This window comes from Eleutherodactylus coqui, chromosome 3 (assembly GCF_035609145.1).
Source record: "Eleutherodactylus coqui strain aEleCoq1 chromosome 3, aEleCoq1.hap1, whole genome shotgun sequence".
Taxonomy (NCBI): Eukaryota; Metazoa; Chordata; class Amphibia; order Anura; family Eleutherodactylidae; genus Eleutherodactylus; species Eleutherodactylus coqui.
Window position 1 is genome coordinate 294549901 of NC_089839.1, and position 20891 is coordinate 294570791.

Below are 20891 nucleotides of genomic sequence, written 5' to 3' on the forward strand. Positions count from 1 at the left end.
AGCGAGCATTGCCCTTAGCGAGTACCTGCCCGCTTGAGAGAAAAGGTTCGGGTGCGGGCGCGGGTGAGAGGTGAGTTGCGGCAGTGAGCAGGGGGGAGTGGGGGGGGGGAGAGAGGGAGAGAGAGATTTCCCCCCCGTTCCTCACCGCTCTCCCCCGCAGCTCCCCGCCCGCCGCCGACACCCGAACCTTGTCTCTCGAGCGGGCAGGTACTCGCTAAGGGCAATGCTCGCTCGAGCAATTGCCCTTAGCGAGTATGTTCGCTCATCACTAATAACAATAGATAATGACATCAGTAATAGCTCAACTAGACTAGAGCCCCTAGAAGGAAATGAATGGGATTTTTGGAATCAGCGACACAAAAATACCCAGAATAAAGTCTAAATTTCCAAGCACCATGACAACGTTCCCCCCCCCCCAGTGTTAATTGTTCACATTCCCGCGATTCAGAGAGAATCTGAACGATGATCGACCCGTCTAACACTGCCCTTACTCCTCTTCCATATGATTGTAATTTTAGTTGCATAATTGGTCTTGAATATTTTTTATTGCATGTTTTATTATGTTTTTGGAGCAAGTAGCGGACCTGATTAACGGCTGCGCGGCTGTCACATGACGTCAGACATCAGGCGCGGTGGAATACTTTGTGTGCCATTACTTTCCCTCTATGTCTTGAGTTCATACTTGCATTTACTAAATATAACTTATGACTTGTCGGACGTTTTACAAGGAGGTGGGGGCGACTCTGGGGTACGGCGGGCTAAGCCTCACACAGGCCAAGGGCCATCCGGACTTTTTTAAGCTCGTTATAATGTTGACTTTAGTGAGGTCATATTTTCTTTCCCTTCCTGACGAAGTGCGTGTAAATCCTGACTACGCTTCTCCCAGCAGTGCAATTTCGATCTCAGCGCTTTTGCTCGCCATAAACCTAACCGGAACGACAGAGGCGCCATTGCGCAGACGTTAAAGCTCAGGCGAGATGTAGCTGGGCTGGCTTTGTTGCATGCAGCAGCGCTGAGTTTGCCACTTGGCACAACTTATTGGGAGGATGAACATAGCAAAGATGAAGATGTGTCCTCTAATATGATGCCAGGTGTTTGATTTCCTCTCCATTCCCTTTCCAAGACCCTCGAGCCAATTCCCCACCCCCTTGTTTGCTGGTAATGCAATTCCTTGTGTGTGCCTTACGGCGCTTTCACATGGAATTATTTGGAAAGGACTTGCAGAATTTGCGTTCTTGTGGAATATTTACAACCAAAATCCGCATTTGGTTTCCATTGGGCATAAGCGCACTTATGGCGCGTATTTGCGCAATGGGCATTGCGTATTTCGGCGTGCGTGTGCACGCTGTATTGTTGTTTTTGCAAGCGCAAATTTGCGCACGCAAAAAACAAAAAAAATACTCAAATCGTGCTCTTTTTTTTAATTAAAATGGGCAATTGGTGTAATTAGTTCAATATATGCTCTCTGCCTGCGCAAATACACAGGAAATAAGGCAAAATGCATATTCTTTTGCACAAACGAAACGCACAGAATACGCTTTTGGGAATTAACCTATTGAAATAAATGGGTTCTATTCACTGCGTACGCAAATTTTGTGCTCAAATATATTCGTGCGACACAGGCCGTAAACATGCAGAATTCCCTTACACCAAAGTCTGCAACATTCTTGCAGAATAACTCCGCCCACGTGAACACCACGAGGGCCTAAACAGATGGGCGTATATTTGTCCCGCTCTGCGGCCGTGATAATCATGGCCGCATAGTGGAACAAAACCAAACCACTGATTTCAGCGGTATTCTCCCCCATTAATAGTACAGGCGAGAAAAGATATGGCAGCACCTATCTTCCCGCAGTTTTTTGCGAACTCCTGCACTATGGCGCAGAGTTTGAATGGCCTGATAAAAAAAAAGAAAAACGTTCATGCACAACTACCCTCCAAGGCGGCGAGCATTGCTGCACCTCTGACTGTCTGTTTTTGCCCTGAGGTTGTGTTCACTGCGGCAGGAGCGATATAAGGCGGTGAAAATCGAACCATTTTATCTGCATTTTTACTATGATTTTTTTGCATGTACATCACATTTTTGCAAATAAGGGCTCTCTTGCGCAAAATATCGGGATTTCGCGGTAAATCGCGATTTTAACATTACAAGTCCCATAGACCCCTGCAATAAAAAAATGCTGCGAATTTCGCAGTGAAAAAAAAACTGTAGTGGGTCGTCACCTTTACCCGGCGTATTATGTGCATGTTTTTACACACTGAATACGCAGTGCGCAGCAAATAGACATGTAACGTGTATTCACTGCATATTTAATGCACCAGGCTATGAGGGCGGCTGCACACGGGCGCACAGGCAATGCGCAGCGAATAGAGCCCATCGATTTCATTCTCGTGGTTCTTTTTCATGAGTATTTCCTAATACCCGATTATTCTGCGCATTTGTGCACCAAAGGGCTCCATAGGAGTCTATAGAGGTGCGCAAAGCACTGTGCATAGCTGAGGACACCGGCACACATGAAGGGCTTATTCACATGGACGTATATCGGCCGGGTTTTCACGTTTTCAGCCGGGACGGGGTGGGAGCTAGCGTCCTGAGCTCCTTCCTCCTCTCCGCCCCCTGCCAATGTTTGCAATGAAAGGGGTGGGGCTAAGTTCAACCCGGCCCCTCCTATTGCAAACAGTGGTGAGGGGCGGAGAAGAGGCAGGAGCTCAGCACGCTAGCTCCCACCCCGTCCCGGCTGAAAACATGAAACACGGCTGATATACGTCCATGTGAATAAGCCCTAAGGCTCAGTAGCCTTTTAAATCTGTGCGGAGGTGATTCCAAAACGCGATAGGTAAACGCAAGTGTGATGCAATAGGAGGTCTCCCCATCGAAAGCAATGTTTAATAATCCACAGTCCTCCGCTGCGCCAAGGATCTCTACTTTCCCGGAGTGATGCAAGCGGTTTTAGTACAAAAACACCACTCATCCCCGGGAAAATGGCATATTGGCGAGCGCGATACCGCACTTGTCCGTGTGAAGTTAGCCTTACACAGCAGCAGAATTTCAATTTCAGCTCTGCTACACTTGCATACAGCAGGAGCTGAGCTGAGCGTCATATAGCACTAATCATGGGGATGCCCCCGTGTGATTTTACATAGGACTGCAGGTAAACGTGCTGCATTATGCAACTATCATTAATCTGAATGCAACAGTCTTTGCAAACTCGGAAGCAACAGGGCTGATTTGTCAAAGAGCACTTCATATTGTGTTTCTTCTTACATGGGACTGCAGGCAGAACTTAACTTTTGTGATGCATCCCAAAAAAGTTAAATATCAAATGTTGCCCTGCTGCATCGGTAATAACAAAAAAAAAATAACCTACTTTGATACAAAATATCAGCCTGAATTTCCCAGCCCAGATGGTTGTAGCTTTTAATACTCAAAGACCCTGGAAGTTTTTCATTTCCTTTCATAAGAAGTGAGGCAGCACCCTCTAGCACCGACTTCTGGCCTGCACTACCATGGATGACATAAATCTCCACAATATCCACCTCTGCCGGCGTCCTAGAGCCGCGGCTCCGGCGCTGACGACATTACTGTGTGTTTTTCTCCCGTTTTTATTATATTTTTTTTCCCTTTCTAATTTAATCACAGACCCAACTGGCAGTGCTGCCTAGCAAAATGAGAATCCAGAGGGAGGAGGCTCTGAAATATTAAGTCCAACAGAAGCTAATTAGCATTTAGTAGCAGCCAACCATTTCTAAGAGGCAGCACAGCTGCGCCACCAAACAGGACATGCTGACTTGCATATTTGCTGTGCCACCTGAGGTGCCCAGGGGCTGACACCTGCTACTTGGCTCCATCCATGGCTCGACATCCCCCCTACTTCATAAAAAGGAACTGATTTCAGAGCCTTTTTTTCTAAGGTCTGCGCAGTCAGGAAATAACAGGCAGGAAAAAAGCATCCAATAATATCCCAGAGTTCAGGGGATAAGAAAATTAGACAGGACCAGAGTAATGAGAAAAAATTACTAATTTCCAACCCACCTGATATCTGGGTATTTATATACATTAGATGAGATTCATGAGAATATAAGAAAGTTACGGCAGTACGCAGGTATGATAATGTAGAAATATTACAAATATAACAAAAAATAATAGCAAATGTACTAGCGACATGTTTTAGTAAGCATTTCTATTGTATGTAACATTTGAACTTCACTTTTTTCATGCTTCAGCTACAGCATAAATGTATTATTTATTTTCTCTAAGACTTACGGTTGCCCCCTGCTTAACAGCTGGTAAGGAAAATGAAAGATCTAAGACCAGTTCTGCCTCCAACATACAAGAATATAACTACTATAATACTGCCCCCTATGTACAAGAATATAACTACTATAATACTGTCCCCTATGTACAAGAATATAACTACTATAATACTGTCACCTATGTACAAGAATATAACTACTATAATACTGCCCCCTATGTACAAGAATATAACTACTATAATACTGCCCCCTATGTACAAGAATATAACTACTATAATACTGCCTCCTATGTACAAGAATATAACTACTATAATACTGCCTCCTATGTACAAGAATATAACCACTATAATACTGCCTCCTATGTACAAGAATATAACTACTATAATACTGCCTCCTATGTACAAGAATATAACTACTATAATACTGCCTCCTATGTACAAGAATATAACTACTATAATACTGCCCCCTATGTACAAGAATATAACTACTATAATACTGCCTCCTATGTACAAGAATATAACTACTATAATACTGCCTCCTATGTACAAGAATATAGCTACTATAATACTGCCCCCTATGTACAAGAATATAACTACTATAATACTGCTCCTATGTACAAGAATATAACTACTAAATACTGCCCACTATCTACAAGAATATAACTACTATAATACTCCCTCCTATGTACAAGAATATAACCACTATAATACTGCCCCCTATGTACAAGAATATAACTACTATAATACTACCCCCTATGTACAAGAATATAACTACTATAAAATTGCCCATATGTACAAGAATATAACTACTATAATACTGCTCCTATGTACAAGAAAATAACTACTATAATACTGCCTCCTATGTACAAGAATATAACACCTATAATACTGCCTCCTATGTACAAGAACAAACCACTATAATACTGCCTCCTATGTACAAGAATATAGCTACTATAATACTGCCCCCTATGTACAAGAATATAACTACTATAATACTACCCCCTATGTACAAGAATATGACTACTATAATACTGCCCCCTATGTACAAGAATATAACTACTATAATACTGCTCCTATGTACAAGAATATGACTACTATAATACTGCCCACTATCTACAAGAATATAACTACTATAATACTCCCCCCTATGTACAAGAATATAACTACTATAATACTGCCTCATATGTACAAGAATATAACTACTATAATACTACCCCCTATGTACAAGAATATAACTACTATAAAATTGCCCATATGTACAAGAATATAACTACTATAATACTGCTCCTATGTACAAGAAAATAACTACTATAATACTGCCTCCTATGTACAAGAATATAACTACTATAATACTGCCTCCTATGTACAAGAACAAACCACTATAATACTGCCTCCTATGTACAAGAATATAGCTAGTATAATACTGCCCCCTATGTACAAGAATATAATTACTATAATACTGCCTCCTATGTACAAGAATATAACTACTATAATACTGCTCCTATGAACAAGAATATAACTACTATAATACTGCCTCCTATGTACAAGAATATAACTACTATAATACTACTCCTATGTACAAGAATATAACTACTATAATACTGCCCCTATGTACAAGAATATAACTACTATAACACTGCTCCTATGTACAAGAACACAACCACTATAATACTGCCACCTATGTACAAGAATATAACCACTATAATACTGCCTCCTATGTACAAAAATTTAACCACTATAATACTGCCTCCTATGTACAAGAATATAACGACTATAATACTGCTCCCTATGTACAAGAATAAAACTACTATAATACTGCTCCTAGGTACAAGAATATAACTAATATAATACTGCCCCCTATGAACAAGAATATAACTACTATAATACTGCCCCCTATGTACAAGAATATACCTACTATAATACTGCCCCAATGTACACAAATATAACTACTTTAATACTGCTCCCATGTACAAGAATATAACTACTGTAATACTGCTCCCTATGTACAGGAATATAACTACTATAATACTGCCCCCTATGTACAAGAATATAACTACTATAATACTGCCCCCAATGAACACAAATATAACTACTTTAATACTGCTCCCAAACTGCTCCTGTGTACAAGAATATAACTACTACCCTATTTCCCTGAAAATAATACATACCCTGAAAATAAGACATAGAATAATTTTCCAGGATTTTTGCGGTTGCAAAATGATTTTTAAGGATTTTTGTGGATGGTTGAAATATAAGCCCTACTCCAAAATTAAGTACTGCTTACAGTTAATTAAAAGTCAATATAGATAGTGTCCAGGCAGCTATATATGTAAAAAATTAAATCTTTTTAAGCAAAAATTAATATAAGACACTTTATTAATATAAGTCTTATTTTCGCAAAAACACGGTATAATACTGTCCTCTATGTACAAGAATATAACTACTATAATACTGCCTCCTATGTACAAGAATATAACTGCTAAAATAGTGCCCTCTATATACAAGAATATAACTACTATAATACTGCCACCTATGTACAAGAATATAACTACTATAATACTGCCTCCTATGTACAAGAATATAACTACTATAATACTGCTCCTATGTACATGAATATAACTACTATAATACTGCTCCTATGTACAAGAATATAACTACTATAATACTGCCTCCTATGTACAGGAATATAACTACTATAATACTGCCCCCTATGTACTAGAATATAACTACTATAATACTGCCCCCTATGTACAGGAATATAACTACTATAATACTGCTCCTATGTACAAGAATATAACTACTATAATACTGCCCCCCTATGTACAATAATATAACTACTATAACACTGCCTCCTATGTACAAGAATATAACTACTATAATACTGCTCCCTATGTACAAGAATATAACTATTATAATACTGCCCCCTATGTACAAGAATATAACTACCAAAATACTGCCTCCTATGTACATGACTATAACTACTATAATACTGCCCTCTATGTACAAGAATATAACTACTATAATACTGCCCCCTATGTACAAGAATATAACTACTATAATACTGCCCCCTATGTACAAGAATATAACTACTATAATACTGCCTCCTATGTACAAGAATATAACTACTATAATACTGCCTCCTATGTACAAGAATATAACCACTATAATACTGCCTCCTATGTACAAGAATATAACTACTATAATACTGCCTCCTATGTACAAGAATATAACTACTATAATACTGCCTCCTATGTACAAGAATATAACTACTATAATACTGCCCCCTATGTACAAGAATATAACTACTATAATACTGCCTCCTATGTACAAGAATATAGCTACTATAATACTGCCCCCTATGTACAAGAATATAACTACTATAATACTGCTCCTATGTACAAGAATATAACTACTAAATACTGCCCACTATCTACAAGAATATAACTACTATAATACTCCCTCCTATGTACAAGAATATAACCACTATAATACTGCCCCCTATGTACAAGAATATAACTACTATAATACTACCCCCTATGTACAAGAATATAACTACTATAAAATTGCCCATATGTACAAGAATATAACTACTATAATACTGCTCCTATGTACAAGAAAATAACTACTATAATACTGCCTCCTATGTACAAGAATATAACACCTATAATACTGCCTCCTATGTACAAGAACAAACCACTATAATACTGCCTCCTATGTACAAGAATATAGCTACTATAATACTGCCCCCTATGTAGAAGAATATAGCTACTATAATACTGCTGTTATGTACAAGAATATAACTACTATAATACTACCCCCTATGTACAAGAATATGACTACTATAATACTGCCCCCTATGTACAAGAATATAACTACTATAATACTGCTCCTATGTACAAGAATATGACTACTATAATACTGCCCACTATCTACAAGAATATAACTACTATAATACTCCCCCCTATGTACAAGAATATAACTACTATAATACTGCCTCATATGTACAAGAATATAACTACTATAATACTACCCCCTATGTACAAGAATATAACTACTATAAAATTGCCCATATGTACAAGAATATAACTACTATAATACTGCTCCTATGTACAAGAAAATAACTACTATAATACTGCCTCCTATGTACAAGAATATAACTACTATAATACTGCCTCCTATGTACAAGAACAAACCACTATAATACTGCCTCCTATGTACAAGAATATAGCTAGTATAATACTGCCCCCTATGTACAAGAATATAATTACTATAATACTGCCTCCTATGTACAAGAATATAACTACTATAATACTGCTCCTATGAACAAGAATATAACTACTATAATACTACTCCTATGTACAAGAATATAACTACTATAATACTGCCCCTATGTACAAGAATATAACTACTATAACACTGCTCCTATGTACAAGAACACAACCACTATAATACTGCCACCTATGTACAAGAATATAACCACTATAATACTGCCTCCTATGTACAAAAATTTAACCACTATAATACTGCCTCCTATGTACAAGAATATAACGACTATAATACTGCTCCCTATGTACAAGAATAAAACTACTATAATACTGCTCCTAGGTACAAGAATATAACTAATATAATACTGCCCCCTATGAACAAGAATATAACTACTATAATACTGCCCCCTATGTACAAGAATATACCTACTATAATACTGCCCCAATGTACACAAATATAACTACTTTAATACTGCTCCCATGTACAAGAATATAACTACTGTAATACTGCTCCCTATGTACAGGAATATAACTACTATAATACTGCCCCCTATGTACAAGAATATAACTACTATAATACTGCCCCCAATCAACACAAATATAACTACTTTAATACTGCTCCCAAACTGCTCCTGTGTACAAGAATATAACTACTACCCTATTTCCCTGAAAATAATACATACCCTGAAAATAAGACATAGAATAATTTTCCAGGATTTTTGCGGTTGCAAAATGATTTTTAAGGATTTTTGTGGATGGTTGAAATATAAGCCCTACTCCAAAATTAAGTACTGCTTACAGTTAATTAAAAGTCAATATAGATAGTGTCCAGGCAGCTATATATGTAAAAAATTAAATCTTTTTAAGCAAAAATTAATATAAGACACTTTATTAATATAAGTCTTATTTTCGCAAAAACACGGTATAATACTGTCCTCTATGTACAAGAATATAACTACTATAATACTGCCTCCTATGTACAAGAATATAACTGCTAAAATAGTGCCCTCTATATACAAGAATATAACTACTATAATACTGCCCCCTATGTACAAGAATATAACTACTATAATACTGCCACCTATGTACAAGAATATAACTACTATAATACTGCCTCCTATGTACAAGAATATAACTACTATAATACTGCCTCCTATGTACAAGAATATAACTACTATAATACTGCTCCTATGTACATGAATATAACTACTATAATACTGCTCCTATGTACAAGAATATAACTACTATAATACTGCCTCCTATGTACAGGAATATAACTACTATAATACTGCCCCCTATGTACTAGAATATAACTACTATAATACTGCCCCCTATGTACAGGAATATAACTACTATAATACTGCTCCTATGTACAAGAATATAACTACTATAATACTGCCCCCCTATGTACAATAATATAACTACTATAACACTGCCTCCTATGTACAAGAATATAACTACTATAATACTGCTCCCTATGTACAAGAATATAACTATTATAATACTGCCCCCTATGTACAAGAATATAACTACCAAAATACTGCCTCCTATGTACATGACTATAACTACTATAATACTGCCCTCTATGTACAAGAATATAACTACTATAATACTGCTCCTAAGTACAAGAATATAACTACTATAATACTGCCCTCTATGTACAAGAACATAACTACTATAATACTGCCTTTTAAGTACGAGAATATAACTACTATAATTCTGTCCCCTATGTACAAAAATATGACTACTATAATACTGCCTCTATGTACAAGTATATAACTACTATAATACTGCTCCTATGTACAAGAATATAACTACTATAATACTGCCCCCTATGTACAAGAATAAAACTACTTTAATGCTACCTCCTATGTACAAGAATATAACTACTATAATACTGCCCCCTGTGTACAAGAATATAACTACTATAATACTGCCTCCTATGTACAAGAATATAACTACTATAATACTGTTGCCTATGTACAAGAATATAACTACTATAATACTGCCCCTATGTACAAGAATATAACTACTACAATACTGCCCCCTATGTACAAGAATATAACTACTATAATACTGCCCCCTATGTACAAGAATATAACTAATAATAATAATAATAATCTTTATTTGTATAGCGCCAACTTATTCCGCAGCGCTTTCAGGCATGGATAAATGCAAAACAATACAACAATTACAATGTGAGATACATTGGGTTAGACACAAATGGGTTGGGGGTGGTACAGGAGGTGCAGGGGGTGGGGAACACAGGCAATAGGAAATATTATGTACAGATCATTTATCAGAAGGCAAACAGGGTGGAGCACCATGGTGAGGGGCAGGGGACTAGGTCAGGAGATTTGGTATGCTTCCCTGAAGAGGTGCGTTTTTAAGGCACGTCTGAAATTTCGTGCATCGGGAATTGTCCGGATGCCTTGGGGTAGAGCATTCCAGAGGATGGGTGCTGCTCTGGTGAAGTCCTGTAGGCGAGCATGAGAGGTTCGTATTACAGGGGTGTTTAGTCTGAGTGTGTTAGCTGATCGGAGTGGGTGGGCTGGGTGGTGTACTGACAGTAGGGAGGCGATGTATGTTGGTGCAGCGCCATGCAGAGCTTTGTGAGTGAGGTAGAGGAGTTTAAATTTAGTTCTGCAGTGGATGGGCAGCCAATGCAGCGACTGGCATAATGCAGAGGCGTCTGAATAACGACTGGATAGAAAAATGAGTCTAGCTGCTGCATTTAGTATGGATTGGAGCGGAGCGAGTCTAGTGCGGGGGAGGCCAATGAGTAGCGAGTTGCAGTAGTCAAGCCGGGAGTGGATGAGCGCAACCAGTATGCTGCCAGTATGTACAAGAATATAACTACTATAATACTGCCACTATGTACAAGAATATAACTACTATAATACTGCTCCTATGTACAAGAATATAGCTACTATAATACTGCCCCTATGTACAAGAATATAACTACTATAATACCGCCCCTATGTACAAGAATATACTATAATACTGCCCCCTATGTACAAGAATAAAACTACTATAATACTGCTCACTATGTACAGGAATATAACTACTATAATACTGCCCTTTATGTACAAGAATATACTATAATACTGCCACCTATGTGCAAGAATATAACTACTATAATACTGCTCCTATGTACAAGAATATAACTACAATAATACTGTCTCATATGTACAAGAATATAACTACTATAATTTTGCCTCCTATGTACAAGAGTATAACTTCGAAAATAGTGCCCTCTATATACAAGAATATAACTACTATAATACTGCCACCTATGTACAAGAATATAACTACTATAATACTGCTGTTATGTACAAGAATATAACTACTATAATACTACCCCCTATGTACAAGAATATAACTACTATAATACTGCCCCCTATGTAGAAGAATATAACTACTATAATACTGTCCCCTATGTACAAGAATATAACTACTATAATACTGCCCCCTATGTACAAGAATAGAACTACTATAATACTGTCCCCTATGTACAAGAATATAACTACTATAATACTGCCTCCTATTTACATGACTATAACTACTATAATACTGCCCCCTATGTACTAGAATATAACTACTATAATACTGCCCCCTATGTACTAGAATATAACTACTATAATACTGCCCCCTATGTACTAGAATATAACTACTATAATACTGCCCCCTATGTACAAGAATATAATTACTATAATACTGCCCCCTTGTATCTGATGAGTGTTTTTGCTTTATGATTGGTATATATTTTTCCTGCATAGCTCTTTGCCCTTCTTGGCACCATTACCAACTGTTGTATTTGCCACATTTGCACTTCTCTATTTCCAGAACGGCAGCGTATTGTCTGATTATTTGCTGGGTTGCACGTCTTCTCATGGTGAGGAAATGCTTCTCATCTTATTCCTTTCTCACACTGCTATAAATATTGCTCACCATTTAGTTGCCCAGAACCGTTCCTGTACTTCCTGCTGTCCCGGTGTTGTGCGCTCTTAGTGTAATCTGCAGTCTAACATGTTCCCTGTTTTGGTCTAACAGCCAAGATTCGTGCTGGTTGCAGTTTCACACAGAAGTGTTTTAAAAGGCACGATAACCAAAAAGCAGATCCGGCTTAATTGAGTCTAATATAAAGCAATGTGTATATGAGTCCGAGTTACTGACAGCCATCTGTGTAGGCAATGGAGAAAGTGGTAGCTCACGCCGGCATCCCACTTCTTACAATATTCAACATATTGCCTCTAGAGCTATCTACTATTCAGTGACATCATACACTCCTAATATTACATCACGTCTAGAAGTAATTTAGAGCTACCCCCACCCCACCCACTGATTGGTGGCTTATAGCTAGCCACAATAGAATACATACATTACTTATCTTGTACTCATCCTGTATTATACTGCAGAGCTGCAATCACTATTTTGCTAGTGGAGTCAATGTGTACATACATTACTTATCCTGTACTGATCCTGAGTTACATCCTGTATTATACTCCAGAGCTGCACTCAGTATTCTGCTGGTGGAGTCACTGTGTACATACATTACTTATCCTCTACTGATCCTGAGTTATGTCCTGTATTATACTGCAGAGCTGCACTCACTATTCTGCTGGTGGAGTCACTGTGTACATACATTACTTATCATGTACTGATCCTAAGCTATATCCTGTATTATACTCCAGAGCTGCACTCACTATTCTGCTGGTGGAGTCACTGTGTACATAATCCTCAGTTACATCCTGTATTATACTCCAGAGCTGCACTCACTATTCTGCTGGTGGAGTCACTGTGTACATACATTACTTAGCCTGTACTGATCCTCAGTTACATCCTATATTATACTCCTGAGCTGCACTCACTATTCTGCTGGTGGAGTCACTATGTACATACATTACTTATCCTGTACTGATCCTGAGTTACATCCTATATTATACTCCAGAGCTGCACTCACTATTCTGCTGGTGGAGTCACTGTGTACATATATTACTTATCCTGTGATGATCCTGAGTTACATCCTGTATTATACTCCAGAGCTGCACTCACTATTCTGCTGGTGGAGTCACTGTGTACATATATTACTTATCCTGTGATGATCCTGAGTTACATCCTGTATTATACTCCAGAGCTGCACACAGTATTCTGCTGGTGGAGTCACTGTGTACGTACATTACTTATCCTGTACTGATCCTCAGTTACATCCTGTATTATACTCCAGAGCTGCAGTCACTATTCTGCTGGTGGAGTCACTGTGTACATACATTACTTATTCTGTACTGATCCTGAGTTACATCCTGTATTATACTCCAGAGCTGCACTCACTATTCTGCTGGTGGAGTCACTGTGTACATATATTACTTATCCTGTGATGATCCTGAGTTACATCCTGTATTATACTCCAGAGCTGCACACAGTATTCTGCTGGTGGAGTCACTGTGTCCGTGATCCATAAACAAAGTAAATGTCCATATCCGGGTTTCCCCCCGGCCGTACACACCCACACACATACACACTCTACATATAACACAGTATATAAGTTTATACCTAAAATATAAAACTAAGGAAACTATAACTACATAAAACCTTGTAAACTATAACTCCAGGTCCAGCCGTGCCGCACTGCACCCACACAACACAAATGTAAGCAATAACATAAACACAACATAAATAACTGAAATAGCAACATAAATAAGCAAATTCAAACAGAAAGACCGAGCCAACTGGCATAAAAGTAACTAAAAATTTGTTGTTTTTTTTTTTTTGGGTCCCCAGTGCAGCTTGGGGGCCAAGCCTACTCCATCAGTCCGTGCCCAGAGTTCTTAGTTCAGGACGTGCCAAGCCACACCAGGGTTTTTTTTTTTTTTATAAATACCACACAGTGCCCGCCGCAGCCTAGGGGCCATGCCCGCTCCACCAGTCCGTGCCCAGAGTTCAATGTTCGAGACGTGCCAGGCTACGGCTCAAGGCGTGAATCCCACTCCCCCCAACTTCCCCACCCAACCTACCTACCACCCAAAACGTGAATATATACAATATATACAAAACCATAATACACTCCAATAACCAACATACATAATATATACTATATACATAACCCGAAAGCCTAAGGTCGGCTCTCCTGCAGCCCTACTTCATTTCATTTTGCCCAAATCAAAACAAAAAGCTTCATGGTGCACTCACAGCCCCCCACCAGGATTGGAGGTGATAAGCCGGGCACAGACATCACAATGTACTATCCCTTGAATTTAAAAAAGGTCTCCCTATTCTCTCCCTAATTTGCCCTAGACTGTCCTTAGTCTGACCCTCAGTCTGACCCTTCATGGAAACCTGTCCCTGCCCTATCCCTCCTCTCTCCCTATCCTGTCCCTATTCTCTCCCTACTCTGCCCCTAGAAAATTAAGAAAACACTGTCCCTAACGAAGTACAAGCCCTCTCCATAGGAGAGAAGCCTTAGATGTGCCCAGCCTCTCATACTCCAAAGAACGCACCTTCACCAGGTCACCCAGGATGTTCCTACATACCGTATCCACAGGGAGGACTTTCAGTTCCGTCGAGATTAAACACCGTGCACTCCAGATGTGGAACCTGACCACTAGGCTAACTAGGAATAAAGTGCAGCGGTCCCTGTCACCAAGACCTCTGAAGGCTCCATAAGCCCACTCCGCATAGGAGAGGTGTGCCAGCTGACGCCAGCCTATGGAGACCCCTACCCGTTGGTATACCTCTGTATTAAAGGGGCACTGAAGCAGGAAATGCTCCATGCTTTCCAGCACATCGCTGCACTCCTGACGGGGGCAACCCCTGTCAATCAGAGGCCTGCTCTTCAAGTTACCCCTTACATACAGTCTCCCGTGAAAGCAGCGCCAAGCCAAGTCCCAAAACTTCACGGGGACCCGGGTTGAATTCAGTAAACGTAACCCTCCCTCCAGGTCCCGACTTGGGCAGTCCTTGAGCGCCAGGGGCTTCTGGAAACGGGTCAACAGGACTCTTTCATCGAGGAGCCTCCTCGTCAGAGTCCTGATCTCCCACATCCCCAGACCCCACCGGCGTATCACCTTCAGAACCAAGGTAGCGTAAGCCGGGAGATATCTGTGCTGCGTGCGAAGGTCCTTCACTCGCCCTCCTGTCTCCCATTCCTGGAAGAAGGGCCGAAACCATCCCCGGCAGGAGTAGACTCACAGAGGAGCCCTCTCTTGCCAGAGGTTGCCTATGTTGATCTTAAAAAAGGTGTCTACAAGAAATACCACGGGGTTGACCACAGACAACCCCCCTAGTCTCCTCGTGCGGTATGTAACATCTCTCCTGATCAGGTTCAACCTGTTCCCCCACAACATTAGGAAGAACAGGTTGTAGACCCGGGTCCAGAGAGGCTCTGGCAAAATGCATACACTGCCCAGGTAGATGAATAAAGGGAGCAGGTATATTTTGATCAGGCTAACTCTTTCCCGAAGGGTCAAAGACCAACCCTTCCACTGGTTTACCTTCTGAGTGGCACCATCCAGCCTGTCTACCCAATTTTGCATGGGGTAATCCCCCTGGCCAAATTTGATGCCAAGAACTTTTGCTGAAGTCTGGGGCACCGGAAGAGTGTCCGGGAGAGCAAACACAGGATCCCCCCTTCCTAACCAGAGACTTTCGCACTTATCCCAGTTGACCCTGGACCCAGATGCCTCTGAGTAGCGATCCACCTCCGACACCACAAACTCCGCCTCCTCCCTTGAGGATACGAAGAGCGCGACATCATCGGCGTATGCCACTGCCCTCAGGGTAGCATCTGGCACCACCCGGTCCATCCCGACCCCTGCTATAGGTCCACGATCAACCCTCCTAAGAAAGGGATCTATCGCAAACACATACAACAGGGGACTTAGAGGACAGCCCTGACGGACACCGGAACCCACCTCAAAAGGGCGGCCAAGCCAACCGTTCACCAGCGGGAAAGTCTCAGCCCCTGCATACAATGTTCGCAGCCAATCAACAAACCCCACTGGCAGGCCGTATCTCAGAAGGACTGACCAGAGGTACTCATGATTAACCCGATCAAACGCTTTGGCCTGATCCAAGGACAGCAAGTACCCCTCCCAGTGACCAGCCCTACCCTGCTCCACTGCCTCCCGGACACCAAGAACAGCGCTAAAGGTGCTACAGCCTGGAACAGAGCAATGCTGGGCCCCCGAGAGGAGCCGGGGTGCAAACTTGACCAACCGATTAAACAGCACTTTTGCCAGAACCTTCCTGTCCGTATTGAGAAGTGCTATGGGACGCCAGTTCTCAATACGGCTCGAGTCTTTACCCTTTGACAGAAGGATCAAAGCTGACCTCCTCATTGACTTTGGCAGAGTGCCCGAGGAAAGACACTCATTTAATACCTCCGTCAAGAGGGGACTCAAGAGGTCCTTGAAGGTCTTATAATACTCGGATGTTAGTCCATCCGGTCCTGGCGATTTTTTGAGCCGGAGCCCATCAATCGCCAGTTTAACTTCCTCTATTCTGATCTCTCCTGTCAAAACATCAAGAGAGGTGTCTACCCCCGGCTCAGGGACAGTTTCAGCCAGGAAAGCCGACATCACTTCCGAATCTAGATCCCTCTTTCCCAAGAGTTGCGAGTAGTAGGATCTGATGACCTCCAGAATCCCTGATCTGGATCGATTAAGGGATCCTGTACTATCGATCAGTCCAGTGACCACTTTACTATTCACTGACATCCTACAGTTTCTGTAAGGGTCGGGCGAGCGGTACTTCCCGAAATCCCTCTCAAAAACCAAGGATGCGTGTCTATCGTACTGGCACTTCTTGAGCAAAGATTTCACTCTGGAGATCTCCTCGCGGCTACCTCCAGTCGAAACGAGATGTTCGAGTTTCCTCCTCAGGCCGTTGTACAGGCGGTACCTGTCCAGGCATCTGAGGTTGGAGAGCTCTCGGAAGAACCTCGCCGCCCTCCTCTTGAACATCTCCCACCACTCTGACTTACTGCTACAGAGATCCAGTAATGGTACCTGGCTCTGCAGAAAATCCTCAAAGGACTGTCTTATCTCTGCTTCCTCCAGAAGTGATGAATTCAGTCTCCAAAAACCTCTGCCCATCTCTGCAACATTCAGAGAAAACAATATTAGACAGTGATCGGAGAATTCCACCTCAACAACGGACACTGGTGAAGAGATGGCTTCCTCCTTCAAATAAAACCTGTTTATTCTAGACCTGCTCTGACCTCTATAAAAGGTGAACCCCTCGTGGCCTGGGGTGTGCCAGATGTGGACATCCACCAGGCGAGCCTCGCTAGCTATACTATTAAGTGCGACGCTGTCAAACGTCAACCGCCTGTCTCCAGAGCTTCCCCTATCGCGGGCTCTTGTGACTGCATTAAAGTCACCTCCAAAGACAACTTGGCGGCTGGTAAAAAGGTAGGGCTTGATCCTCATAAAGAGACTCTTCCTGTCCTTTTTTGACTGGGGACCATAGATGTTGACAAGTCTTAATTCTTGTCCCTTCATGAGGACATCTAAGATCAGGCACCTTCCCATTTCTAATTCAATAACTTGTCGGCATTCAACCGCTGCGGTAAAAAGTACCGCCACTCCACTATACGGCTCAGCCGCAAGAGACCAGTAGGAAGGGCCTGACCTCCACTCCCTTTTTGCCTTATGTATGGCTGCCAAATCAGACAGCCTGGTCTCCTGCAAAAATAAAATGTCGGCTTCAACGCGGCCGAGAAAATCAAAGGCCGCAAATCTAGCTATATCCGACTTTATGCTGGCAACGTTAATTGATGCCAGAGTCAGCGGAGTGGGTGCCGCCATCATGAGTGATTAAATTAGACGGCTTTCTTCCTCACACCCGCTTCCTCGGGGTCAGAGGAAAGCCCTCCCTAGAGCCTGGAGACAAGGAGGACCCCTCCCCTCCAGCGGCGACACTGGCATAACTCCTGCCAGTTGTTGTCCTGTGACCCCTCCGGCCTAACCACCTTATCCCCTGGGCCTCCAGATCCCTGGCTGCCAGGGGGGCCCAAGGTGCCCAAAGGCGTTGTCCCTCACATCCACCACACGCTCTCGCACATCCATACCCGGATCTACCACTTTTTTCCTCGGATCATGTGGTCCATGGGTCCTGGCCTCTCCAGAGGTAGATGGTAAAGCCTCCGGATTTTTGCTTGTGTTTTTACTTTTTCCTTTTTTGCCTCCGCATCACTGGAGGCACGGGATCCGGCCTGACTTACTCCCAGATTATGGGAGACCCCTGATTTTAGGTCTGCAGCCCCCTCCGCATCACAGGCAGCACTTGCTGCATTAGTGGCACCGCTGCCACCTTCCTTGCTGTTACTGCGACCTGCATCTGTACTGGCCTTTACTGCGCCTTTCTTACTGACCTCCTTGCTCCTGTTACCAACTAACACAGGGACAGGGGGTCTGACCAGCTGGGCCCTTTTCTCCCCAACTCCCTGCTCCAGGCCCACCACAGAGTCCGAGCCAGGGGGGGTTTTGGGGTCAGAACTCTGATCCGACTTTGCAGCCAGGTCAGTCCTTACGGGAACTTTGACAAACACAAGCTTTTCCTGCAGCTTAACAGGTTTCTTTTTCTTTATCTCTACATCCTCCTCCGGCATCTCATTGCCAAACATGAAGCCCCCAATATGCCGAGAGGCTTCTGGCTGTGGGGTCTTCTGCACTTGTAGCCTTCCTGCGTTTCCCTCCACCTCTGATTCCCCTGAGGTAGATGGCAGTCCAATTTCCTCAGGCAACAGCTCTCTGGAACTTGTAGTGCCACTGGGTGTTGGTACTAGCTCTTGTGAACATACGGGCTGCTCCTCCAGGGTCTCCTGCACATCCTCAAACAATTCCTCATCTGAGGCTTCATCATTGCTTGACTCGCTTTGCTCCTGGCCACTGCACCTTGCCGCCATCTTTGCAAACCGGTCATCATTTATTATTTTTTCCTTAAAGGGACCGCTCTCCTCCAGTATTTTCTCCCTCACCGCTTCCCACATTCTAATGCAGTCCTTGCATTTCTTTATTGCCCTTCTGGCTTCTGCCTTTCTGTCCTTAGAAGCATTTTGCTCCATGATCAGCTTGGCATCGCGCACCTTCCCCTTTTGCATGACCAACATTTTTCCAGCAAAGTTATAGTCATTAATACTCTTAGCCAGCCTGGAGGCCAGCTCAATCACTGATTCCTCCTTCTTTCTTTCGCTCCACTTACCCATGCTTGCCAGGGTCTGTGGCTCACCTGCTTTCCTGCGGGTCTGGCTGCGGGTCACAATCTCACTCCCTGCGCTGTCAGAAGCCGCCGTGCTGACAAATGGTGCCACGCTGCTGCAGCCACGACCAGGTCCAAGTCTCTTCTTACCTCCAGCAGAAGCTCCTGTTTTCCTGCGTGCTGCTGGCTTCTCCGGCACCAGTGGCAAACTTTCTTTCGGCATTGCTGATGCCAGCAATGCCTTCACTTCCCTCCCTCCCCCCGAATGGCTCCGGGGGGAGGAGGTGCGGGACTCCATATCCAACAAAGCCCAGAAAAGTGCACCTTCTCTGGGATCCAAATTCAGCAAAACCTCCTTCTCTGACCACACCCTGGAAGTTGCAGAGCTTAACCAGCACACACCTACTCCAGAAGCTGCACTCACTATTCTGCTGGTGGAGTCACTGTGTACATACATTACTTATCCTGTACTGATCCTGAATTACATCCTGTATTATACTCCAGAGCTGCACTCACTATTCTGCTGGTGGAGTCACTGTGTACATACATTACTTATCCTGTACTGATCCTGAGTTACATCCTGTATTATACTCCAGAGCTGCACTCACTATTCTGCTGGTGGAGTCACTGTGTACATACATTACTTATCCTGTTCTGATCCTGAGTTACATCCTATATTATACTCCAGAGCTGCACTCACTATTCTGCTGGTGGAGTCACTGTGTACATACATTACTTATCCTGTTCCGATCCTGAGTTACATCCTGTATTATACTCCAGAGCTGCACTCACTATTCTGCTGGTGGAGTCACTGTGTACATACATTACTGATCGTGTACTGATCCTGAGTACAACATCTAAGATACTGATGATTGTATGGTTGCAGTTCGAGTTCGTGTCACTTAAAGGTGTATTTGCACACATATTTGCGCAGTACGCAGAAAATAGAACCCATTTTTTTTTAATGGGTCTGTTCACATTGAAAATACGCAGCGTGCTCCGTCTTCCTACACATTTGCGCATGAAAATAGCCTTAATTGAATTAATCAACTTAATTGTTTATTTTAATGACTGGGAGTGTTTGTGATTTGTGCCTGCAAAAAGTACAGTAAACACGCTCTTGTGTGAGCCAATATGCAGCGCCCATTCCGCAACAATGTAGCACAGATGCACG